The sequence below is a fragment of the Anser anser genome (genome assembly GCF_964211835.1).
Source record: "Anser anser genome assembly, chromosome: 4".
In the NCBI taxonomy this organism is placed as follows: domain Eukaryota; kingdom Metazoa; phylum Chordata; class Aves; order Anseriformes; family Anatidae; genus Anser; species Anser anser.
In genome coordinates, this window is record NC_139724.1 from 10,382,834 (window position 1) to 10,394,221 (window position 11,388).

The window sequence follows — 11,388 nt, forward strand, 5'->3', positions numbered from 1 at the left end:
TGTCTACAACAAGGAAGAGGCCTGCTTATACTCTTCCCCTTATACCCTTCCAAACACACACACACAAATAATTTCTCCCAAACACAGAACCCTGCCTTTCCTTAGCCCATGTGAGCCTGTGGCAGGATGAACATCCTTTTCTAATGTGGGTTCCCTTGCTGGACTTGCTAACAATTCTCCACCTTGTGCACACAGCTTCTTCAGCTTTCTCCCACTCATTATTACAGCCTAAGACTACCACAACAGTGCTAGAAGAGAAGGAGGAATGGGAGAAGAGAGGTAAAGCAAGCAGTCTGGCTGCATACTCATTCATCATATGGTCTGTGTACGATGTATACACTGCCCAAATATTTCCCCACCTGTGGTGCCACCACATAGTGTGGATCTAGGTGCTATCACCATTCCCAGTGTTTGTTCTTCATTTTCTCTCTCTCATGTTCCCTGTCTCTGTCATCTATTCTCTTTTAACCAAAAGTACTAACTAGTCAGACACAGCCTACATTCTGTTTAATTTTATTGAGAGTAGGTGATCAAAACATAAAGCAGAAATGTGCAGAATTCAGGGGAAACACTCACTCAGAGGCATGCGTGCACACAATCCTGGCTGCTTGTCTGCTGGCCCAAAAGCACTTGGAAAACTGGAGTTCTTCATGCCCACAGTGGTTTGCAGCTTCAGCTTAGCATGTGGAAAGACGTGCTGACTGCTGCCAGCTCCTGGTATTAGATCTTTCATAGTCCTTTGGTTGTCAGGCCAAGTCCCTGCCGCAAGCTCCTGCAGTTGCAGGGTCAGGTCCCACTGGGGGCCACCACGCTTGTATACAGGGCGGTGAATCCAGAAAACATGTTATAAACCATATAAATACTTTGTTATCGAGCATAAAAAAATATCTTGTTGAGTGCCAGCAAACTGTACTGGCCTTGCAAAGGGACTACTTAACCTTGAAAGATGTTCTACATTCAGCAGCACTGCATGGGCTTACCATCCACTGGGAGAACAAACAAAAAAACAAATACAAAAGAGAACATTTATCCAAAGGTAAGTCCCTTTGTACAAACGCTGAGATGCTTTACTCAGAGCACGATGAGATTTCATAAATAAAAGTATTTTTTATTCTTCTTACTGGACAAGTACACAACATTTGAAGCACTGTTATGAAGCGCTTTTACACAGGCCACATTCATTTACTGCTGTCTATACAAAGTGTCACTGTTCTGAAAGAGAGCACTTAGCTACAGGAAAAAGATCCCTCAAGACCTTTTCAGATTTACTTTTAGTATAAAGGTTACTTCCATGATAGGGCAGATAGCTCAGAAAAGGAACATAAATGCAAACCATGCCTGGCTTGACCCTTAGAGAAACTGAAAAAACAAACAAAAAAAACCACAAAAACAACCATCAAACATTCCTCTGAAAGTCTGATGGTCTGAAATACCATCTAACAAATAATAATTAAGTTGCATCAAAGCCTTGCACCAAAACTGTGGGCACTCAGAACATCTATTATCAGATCTGTTATCAGATCGAATTCATCCACGCCCAGCTGGGCACGGCATAATGATGAGCTATGACCTCACGGCTGAACTCAGATTCAGCGGTCCGGAGGGCACACAACTTAGTCTGGAAGCAAACACGGTTGTGGTGGAAGACGAGGTGATGGCTGATCTGCCAGTCCTGACCAGTGGTAACCAGAGACTTGTGGGGTTATGTCCCAGTGCCAGTTCAGATGCTCAAGCATCTCAGCCTCCAGTTACCATTCCAGACAGGAATGACAGTCTTGTTGGTCCTATATTATTGGCTACTGCCAGCCTTTTGTGCCCTTCGGAGTCTGAGATATCCTCCAAAGCGTTTTTGACCTGGTATGTGGCTGTCCACTTCTTATTTCCAGATTAAAGTCCACCCTAAGTCAAAACAACTAAAGAGCACGTAATAAAGACAGCACTTTCTCTGCTCTGTCTCATCCTGCACTTGAGTGAAAAGAGGAGATGACAAGGTCAGCATAAACCCTTGCTCTCGTTATGTAATATTTTTGAAAGAAAAACAGAAGAAAAAGCCTGTCACTCCTTAAAAAACTCACCAGTGTTCCTCAGGTATTTTTGTTGTTGTTGTTTTGTTTTTATTTATTTTTCTCTTTTTTTAAGCCACATGCCAGTCTGGAAGACAGTTATATGCAGTTTTGTCCTGGTTTTGGCTGGGATAGAGTTAATTTTCCTCCTAGTAGCTGGCATGGTGCTGTGTTTAGGGTTTAGGATGAGAACAATGTTGATAACATGCTGATGTTTTAATTGTTGCAGAGCAGCGCTGACACTAAGCCAAGGACTTTTCAGCTTCTCACACTGCCCTGCCAGCAGGCAGGCTGGGGGTGCAGCAGGAGGTGGGAGGGGACAGACCCAGGACAGCTGACCCCAACTGGCCAAAGGGGTATTCCATAACATGTGGTGTCATGCTGGACAATTAATATTGGGGGGGGGGAGGGGGGCTGGCCAGGGGGCAGGAGGGGGAGGAAGCAGAGGGAAGGTGGTGGTATGGGTACTGCTGCTCAGGGACCGGCTAGGCATCTGTCAGTTGTGCATCACTGCATTGTGCATCACTTGCTTTGTGCATTCTTTTATTAATGTTATTATCATTTTTCCTTTCCCTTTCTGTCCTATTAAACTGTTTTTATCTCAAGCCAAGAGCTTTTACCTTTCTGTTTTTTTTTTCTTTTATCAAATTATCTCCCCCATCTCACTCGCTCAGGGGGAGTGGAAGACAAACGGCTGTATGGTGCTTAGCTGTCTGCTGGGTTAAACCACAACAAGCTCAAATCAGGGTACAACTCCTGCATAATCACAGCCTCATAACTGTATCCTGCAGTCCTCTTTAAGGATACCTCCTAAACTCAACTAATTCACTTTATTAGGTGATTCAGAAACAGATGCATTGACATGGTCCTTCTAGAGGGGCTCGTGTTGGTTCCCTAACCAAGATGATCAGTGCAGACTTTCCCTCTTCATTCAGGGTCAAGGGAAAAAAAAAAAAAAAACATGGTATATTCCAGGTGAACCCTTGTAGCTCACTATGGATTCCTTACAGCTCTGGAGAAGGGCTAGTGAAAGTATTTTGACTACTGTTGATTCACATACTGTGGCATGCTATCCCCAGAAAAAGTCTTTCCACTGGCCATAAAACATGTCTAAGGCTGAGGGCTCACAATTGTGTAAATAAGGAAAGCTCACAATTATTTAAATATGCAAGATGTTTGACAAGTTTTCTTACAAGACATTCCTCCACTCCTGAAGTCCAGGGTGCCTTCTTTCCCTCTCTCTCCTCCTCTCAAAGATATGCTTATTCTACAGTTGAGACAGTAATTTCCTTGTCAAAGGTCTTCTGGATCTTCTCTTCAAGAGAATTAGCTCCATTACTTCAGAACACGCCTTCCTGACCTTTCACATGGCTTTGTGGATAGCAATGTATTGAAAGGAAGGCAGAAAGGTTCCCCCTGAGCAACACCGAAGCTCCAAACACACTGTGTGGAAGCATCCTGGTGGCAGCGGGAGATGGATGGTGTGGGCCATGCCATATGTCCTTCACAGAGATGTGTTGGCAGAACTGGGTCATTCCAAGTGGGTCACTGTGAGGTGCAAGTCATCAAACTGTCTGCCCACTCTCTGGGTGTTGGATGCTCCTGAGGTTTCACCCACCCACACCAACTGGGACACCCTAACAGTACCTCTAGGAACCAGGCAGGGAAACTGGATCCCTGGGGTTGCCTACCTGTGCAGGTGGCACAATGAAGATAGCTGGATAGGGATGACTGGTAAGGACCCATAGCTCCTTTTATAGCCTTTCATGATATGAATTACACAGCTGAAACGGCCTTTTTTTTTTTTTTTCCTGGGTATTTTCTCAAGATAGTGATTATGAGAACAGGATAGACTCTAATGTCCAATAATGACAGAATTTCACCAGCTGTCCACACTATTTTTAAAATATTCAGTACTCAGAGGCTCTATTCAATAAATGCTCCAAGCTATATAGCAGTTAAGATTGAAAAGTGGCATTTTTCATACTCCTATATGCCTTTAAAACTTTTCAGTTATCCTATATGCTTAATAAAAAATACAGCAAAAATCATTATACAGTACGCACCTACAGATGGCAACTGTAACTCTGATGTCTAATGTCTACAGTACAGATAAAAACACAACACTTTTTTTAGTGGCTTGCTGTCTAATACAAAGCGTTAATTCCTTCTGGGGTAAATTATGGAAGTTACCTTTTGTAACAAAAATAATAATGTTCATACAGCACTGCATGTAATGGAAACTACAGAAGAAACCAATCTATCCAAGCACTTCATGGATTTATTGAGACTGATTTATCAGTTTTAATTCATCTAAGCTCAAAAACATCCTGAGCACTCACAGGATATGAGAAATTACTTCTGTTTGGCTCCAAAATAATACATAAATCCATGTCATTTTTTTTGAGATTTGTCAAAATAGTTTTATGAGCTCGTAGATTCATTCAAATTTACATTAAAAAGAAATCCCTGAGCACAAGTGAGATGGACAAGACATACCAGAACTTCCAGAAAACTTTAAATTACTGATATTGAAATTTGTCTAAGACATTACATTTTACATACGTTGTCTTGCCGAATGTACTACAGGGTTTAAAATGGTCTGCCCAGTTCCTTATCTTGGTTACTCATCATAAGGACAGGAGGTCAAATAGCATAGTGCTTTTAAACACCATTAAAATATAAATGGAAAAGGAAGAGGACACCTCACATTTATCCAGGAGCACCTATGTTGATTTTAGAAGCCATGGTTAAACCTTGTTAAGCTTATGAAATCCCACAGAAACACAACAGAGATTAGTAGTGGTAAATATAGTTATTCTATCAAACTATGCAGAAGTACTTTGATTTAGCTAGATTAATTCAGGTTAGTAACATCAAAATTTCAGGTCATTTTTCTGGTTAAACATGTTTTGAGGCTAAGGTTTAAAGAAGTATTAAAGATTTAACATACAAGCTGCAGTTCTTTTGTTGTTTGCTCTCTGGTACCAGCTCCTGGGTGTCTCTAGATCACCAACAATGTACATATTGTCCCAATATGCACACACACTTTAATTAATTACAAACTTCAACATAAGAGGGGAAAAAATATTAATTGAAAATAAGAGTAAATTGATACTATTTTTTCCCCAGAGAGCTTTATACTATTACTCTACTCATCTAGCACTTGAGATGGCAATTACCCTCAGGAATTGTGAGACAAAAAGGTAAGTCACTTCAGTTCAATAGACAATTCCTATTACATGGAACAGTAATTCATACTTCAGCACATACAAAATCTCTTACCTCTGGGGTTTTCCTCTCCTGTTTTTCAGCCAAACACAGACGGAAAAATGTAAGTCAATGCTGTTCTTTTAAGCTCAAATATTCACAGTCCAACTACAAAATTTACATGATGAAGTACTTTCCATAAGGCAATTAATGTTATTGATCCCAAGACGTGCAAGCTAAATATAACAAAGCTGCATTCATCCAGCTCACCCACAGATTCGCTTAATGGTGCCTTTTGTCACTATTATGTAGTCTCTACAGACACAACATTGGTAGAACTGTCCATGTTGTTCCAGGAATAAGGTTACTACATGAGCAATGGTTAGAACAAAAAGTCTCGAGTTAGGTTTCCTGAATTTTACCCCTAATTATAACACAGTGTGTTATCTACTATGAAACATTTGTCTCTCATTTGCATTGAAGATGGGTCCAGTCATACTTGCATACAATATATCTATATGAATCATACATACACATTCATTTTCTACATATTTACCAACACCCCATATTTATTGCCAAGTCTTGTAATCAGTATCCTTGCCTAAAGTTCCTATATGGACATATAATTATTGTATTAAACAAGTGGGCCTCCAGAAATATTACGCACATTAATTGAAGTTCCATGAAAAATTCAGAAAAAAAGTGTTCAACAAAAACTGTCATGTGAAAGTCTGACAGATCATGGTTTCTCTCACTGAAATTGTATTTATTATAATATTGTACTGCCAGTGTTTTATCCCGTATTGGTAGAACACAGATAACCATTACTATCACTATTTTGCTATTTACATCGTGGCATTAAATAGCCGTAAACAACACTAACTGTTGTTGCAACTGTCTGTTTTCTGGACTCCACTTAATAAGGAGTGTCTACAGAAATGTTCTTAGCCAAATATCTACTCATGCTGCTTTGGCTCTGGATAACTAAAAATGATAATAATAAAAAGCACCTGACTTTGTTAGTGCAACAATGAGTGCATACAAGGTCTCAGCAGGTAACAGGGCGGCTCCAGGTCTCTGGTTCAGTTGTAAATCTAGCTGTTGCACTCTGGTGTTTACCCGGAATATCAGACTTTAAACACCAAAAGTGTAGTGACCCATGGGGGACCAGCAAATGACGAGTCATCACCAAGTGATGCTGTTTACAAAGATGCCGGAGAACATCAGGAGCTGGCTTTGACTGGTTTCAGTGACAGAAAACCCTGACTGTAGGAGGCAGAGAGCAGAGCCTGCAGAATACAGTACATCAGAGCCTTTTTTTTTTCTTTTTTCTTTTCTTTTTTTCCCCCCACAAACAGATCCTAAATGCTTCAGTACAGCTACCAATTCCTTGACCCTCCCATCCCTGACTTTGCCATATTCTGAACCAGGTATACTCCTTGCACATCACCTCTGCTTGCTGCTGTCCTTGAAGACTCCTCAACAGAGCTCACTAGCCACGTGCTGTGGGCATCACTTATGTTGCACACGTACAGTTAGGTCTGGGTGTTTTCTGTAGTTTATCTAAACAGTTAACTTATCTGAAAGTCTTAAGTGATAACCATTCTATTAGTTCTGAACATCCTATTGACTCAAAACTAAAGGGCTGTTCCCAATCTTGATGAAAATGCATTTGGCAAACTGATTTAGATTAAGTAGCGATCAGAGCGTCTGAGATTCAAGCTGTTTTCTCCACATTTTCTTGATACAGAATTTATTATTATCAGGTCCTCAGGGAAACCTGAAGGAGACAATAAAAACCCCACATCTTTGCCTCTCACCTACAGACCTTAATGTTCCTTGATGGGCACTGCAACAGAGCAAATTATCTCAATGTAGAAGAGTACAGCTGTGAAACCAAGGCTTGCTTTATACAATAAAGATGAAACTACTGCCTTTCTATATTTGAGTTACCTTCCAGGTATTTAGCAAAGGAATTCACTATTCAGCTCTTCTTGAAACATTTTTCCTTGATACTATCATTTTGACATTCTGTTTTGGATTAACTTCCAGGACATATTGATTTCTTTCCTCTTTTTGGTCTGCATTTTCCAGGCTAGGAACTATCCATTCCTGCTCTCAGGTCAAAGCTTAAAATAATGCCAATACTAATACTAGTACTAATATTAATAATGCCAACTTCTTCCCAAACCTCCACAACTAAATGCCTTATAGTATATGTTTATCCAATACATCTAGGTTGCTTAAGATTTTAGAAACAGTTGCCATTATTGAAGAAATTATTTAAATACATAAGCACGTGAAAGCACACACACACGTATGAAAAATATTTCAAACTCACCAGACTTGCACTAAAAGAACATTAAGGATGTAATACCAAGTACTCAGAACCTAGGGAAAAATGTCTGTATTCAGCTCTCTCTTAACTATCAGTTTTTAATTTTACAAGTGTACTTTTTTCCCCTCTCTGATGGGAGGAGTGCCTCACTGAATGTGTAGTATGGGACCACACAACACAAATGAATCAGGGCTGAGTAGTGAAGGTTGTTGTCCATGCCTCATTTGTTGCCAGTGCTGCAAGGAGTTAATAAATGGTGCTGGAGACAGACGGAAGAGAAATGAGGGTTTGATGGTGAAGACAATTGAATGCTGCTCTGGAGAATTGTATTCCATCCCCATCTCTGCGATCAAGCTCCAATGTGATGCTGGGCAAACATTTCACAGATGGCTCCTAATTGTGAGTTTCTCATTTCCTGCATGCACAGTGTGCAACACCTGAGGCCAGATTTACAGAAGTGCTAAGCATTCAAACTGCAACTGTGTTTGACTGAAACAGTTTTCTGAATGGGAATACTGCTGTAAAAACTGCATACTTCTGAAAATTCAAATCATGCCTCTTCAAACAAATGTTTACTTGACAATTTTAGTCATAATCTCTTGAAGAGTCAGTCATGTATTTTAAAAACAGAGATAAGGCAATAACTTCCCTTTGGGTATGGCTGGGATAAATTCATTAAAGTTTATGCAGCACTTCAAGACCATGGCTATCTACTAAAAATTCCCACTACAATGCGGATAAATTACGATGTAGAATTTTTAGTGAGAAGTAGCAACAAAGTGCACTAAATACAACACCCAGATACACATCATGGAAGGTACTAACATTCATATTTTGGACACAGTTTGTACGTGTAAGTATAACTTAAATCTTTCTATAATGCATATGCATACATATATGTCAAATCTAACAGTTTGCATCTGTTGCCTCAGCAACTAAATTTAAACAGATCAGCTGGCTGTAATCTTGACCCTTTCTTTCTGAAGTTGCATTGCAATTTGGTTTTTCAATTCTCTCCAATATCCTATTGCTCTGATACTGCAAATATACCATACACTACAGCAACAGGCTTCCTATGATAATTTCTGTACATTGTTGTTGTACACTTAAAAAAATCAAGCTGGTTGACAGTAGAAGTCAAATGGGTTTCCTGTCCTGTTCTCATCTAGTCCGTTTAAAGAACTATTTCTGAATCAGATGTACCTCCAATTCATGCTGAAGAACAGGTATGAATGTTTTATACCTATTTTTCAAACTCTTAACCTAGTTAGTTTTGTCTTTACAGTTTGCGCACATTGCCTTTGTATACCAACATTAAATAAATCAGGACAAATGTTTCACAGCAGAGCTTTTTCCTGATCCTGTTGAAGCACTGGTACTTTGGCTTTCCCATTTTCCTTTTGACTTCACAACTTGGAGCTGTCTCAAGGCTGCTCTAAGCTACGCTCAAGTGTGATATAGTAAACAAAGCCTTCCTGGACCCTTGGATTTACTCTAGGCGTATCTTTTCCCTCTTTCTCCCCTCCCCCAAAAAATGTCCTCTAACACATATTTCATGTTGCAGGCTGCAGAAAGGAGTGAAATAAGATGGCTCTTCTGGCACAATGCCACCGAGGGATTTTCTTGACTCCAGCACACTCCCTGGGCAGTAAGCTGTGCCAGCTGCCCTGCTGCTCCTATCCGCCAGAACAGCACAAAGCAGCATGAAAGAAGACAGGAGATGTAGGCCTTGATATCTTTTTAAAGAAAGCCAAAATTCCCATTCTGCACTTCATATTTCGGACGTTTAGATTAATGGTCTTAAAACCATAGCACTCAGGTTGAGAAAAACATTTCTACATTCCTCCACCACCACACCCTCCCCTTCAAATGCAATAGGCTAAAGTTTAGAGGCACAAGTCAATGGGTAATTAACAAATAATGAACAGAGATTTGCAAGAGCTGCTTTCACAGTTGTCAATCTGTCACCAGCAGCACAAAATACCATCAACAGTTTCTATGTCTAAAGCATTTTTGAATGATTCTGAAAAGAGTTTTCTTCCTGCAGATAGATAACCACAGTTATTTACATACTGTTTATGTCTAAATAATTACATTTGCAGGGTGTTTAAGATAATATCAGGAAACTTCTATTAAAACACTCAACAACCCAAATTTATGCTGATAATGGTATTCACCGAGTGACAGTTTCTGAAGAAGCACTGTGTGAAGAACTGTCAGTTTTCATTTGAGTTTTGTGTGAGAAGGACACAATTGGAATGATAAACTGAATATTGCAGCAAACTGGAGCAAAATTTCATAAATATTAGTTATATTAACCAAAGTCTGATTCTGACAGAAATAATAGAAAACAATCAATCAAGCTCAGCTCTAATTAAGCTCAACTACCTAGCTGAATAGCTGCCATTGTCATAAACAGTGATTGCTTTTGAAGTTCAGAGTTAGAAATGGAAATAAAGTTTCAGCATGAAATAAAATTATATCATGTGAAAGGGAAATTCTTGTGGCTGGGGTACACTGTGAAAGGGAAACCCGTGTCTAGGACATACCAAACAATGCTTCTAAGATACAGTTTATGCATATTTAAACTTCAATCCAGATCGCTTCCCTGTGAATTTTTCCCACGGCTAGATGTACTTCTCATTATGCCCTTCTACCATTTGACCAATTTGTGCTTAGCTGAAGTCACACGTTGAGCAAGGACTCAAGGGCTTTCTTACACATTGCCATTCTGGCTATGGATGTCCAAGTTTGTTACTGGCAATACTGAAAAAAAAAAATAAAAAATGAAAACAAACAAACAAACAAAAAATACCAGCAAGCAGAGAGATGTAGTTCATAAAACAGTGAGAGGCAAACCAGACCTGCTGCATGCTATTCTGAGTTTGCATTTGATGTTTAACTTCCTATAGACCAAAAAACACTTAGAAGAATGTTGGCTTTAGAGATGGCTTTTATTATTAAAGGGCAAGACCTACATGCTTTGATTCATTTCCCGTTCATTTAAAGGGAATTAATTCTAAATCCTATATATGTATATATTTGAGTTGTATATAGTAGCATCAGCTATTTTAAGGCAATTATCTCTAGAGGAAAATGGAACAACAGATGAACTGGCAACAATTTATCCACAGATTTAGACACATTTAATAGTAAAAGTGACAACAGATCCCTGGCTTTGTGATTCCACCTGCAGAATTTCAAATTCTTGTTTATACTCCTAACAGAGGCACACGTGGAAGCGCTGTGCTCATCTACCAACCCTCACAGCCTGTACCATAAGCCTCCATAATAAAGTACCTGCTCTTGATTTGCTACAGTTTAGTCCTGGAGCAAACTCTAATATTTGTGAATGATAAATATACTTGGTTTTAACTTCATTTTCACTTTTATGACTGTAAACCTTGACCACTTCATCCATGTCTATGTTGCATCAATGAGAACAAGGAAAAACTACCTGAGTCAGCATCTCCACATACATTACCTTTTGTGTAGTACAGTGCTGCTACAGCTATAGCTCTTCTAGTGCTAGCATATTTTTAGCCACTAAGACCTTCAAATTTTATTCCAATCCCACATTTTAAAATAAGATCCTGAACTTTCCTCATAGTTTTCCTCATTTAGAAATGTAGCTCTGTATCACCGTTAAGTATTTCAGCCTGGCTACATGAAGGATTTATCTCAATTCCTTCTGGCTGTTAAAATCTCACAGCAATAACCTCCCATGATATTATTTCCTTTTATTCTGGACTTCCATCCTACAAAGATAAGCAGGGC

General features: G+C 39.4%; 1 protein-coding gene across 10 annotated transcripts in view; it reads right to left on the reverse strand.

Moving 5' to 3' along the window:
- Positions 1 to 11,388, reverse strand: part of GRID2 (glutamate ionotropic receptor delta type subunit 2) — an 804,597-nt gene that overhangs the window by 447,978 nt on the left and 345,231 nt on the right. The window lies entirely within an intron of this gene.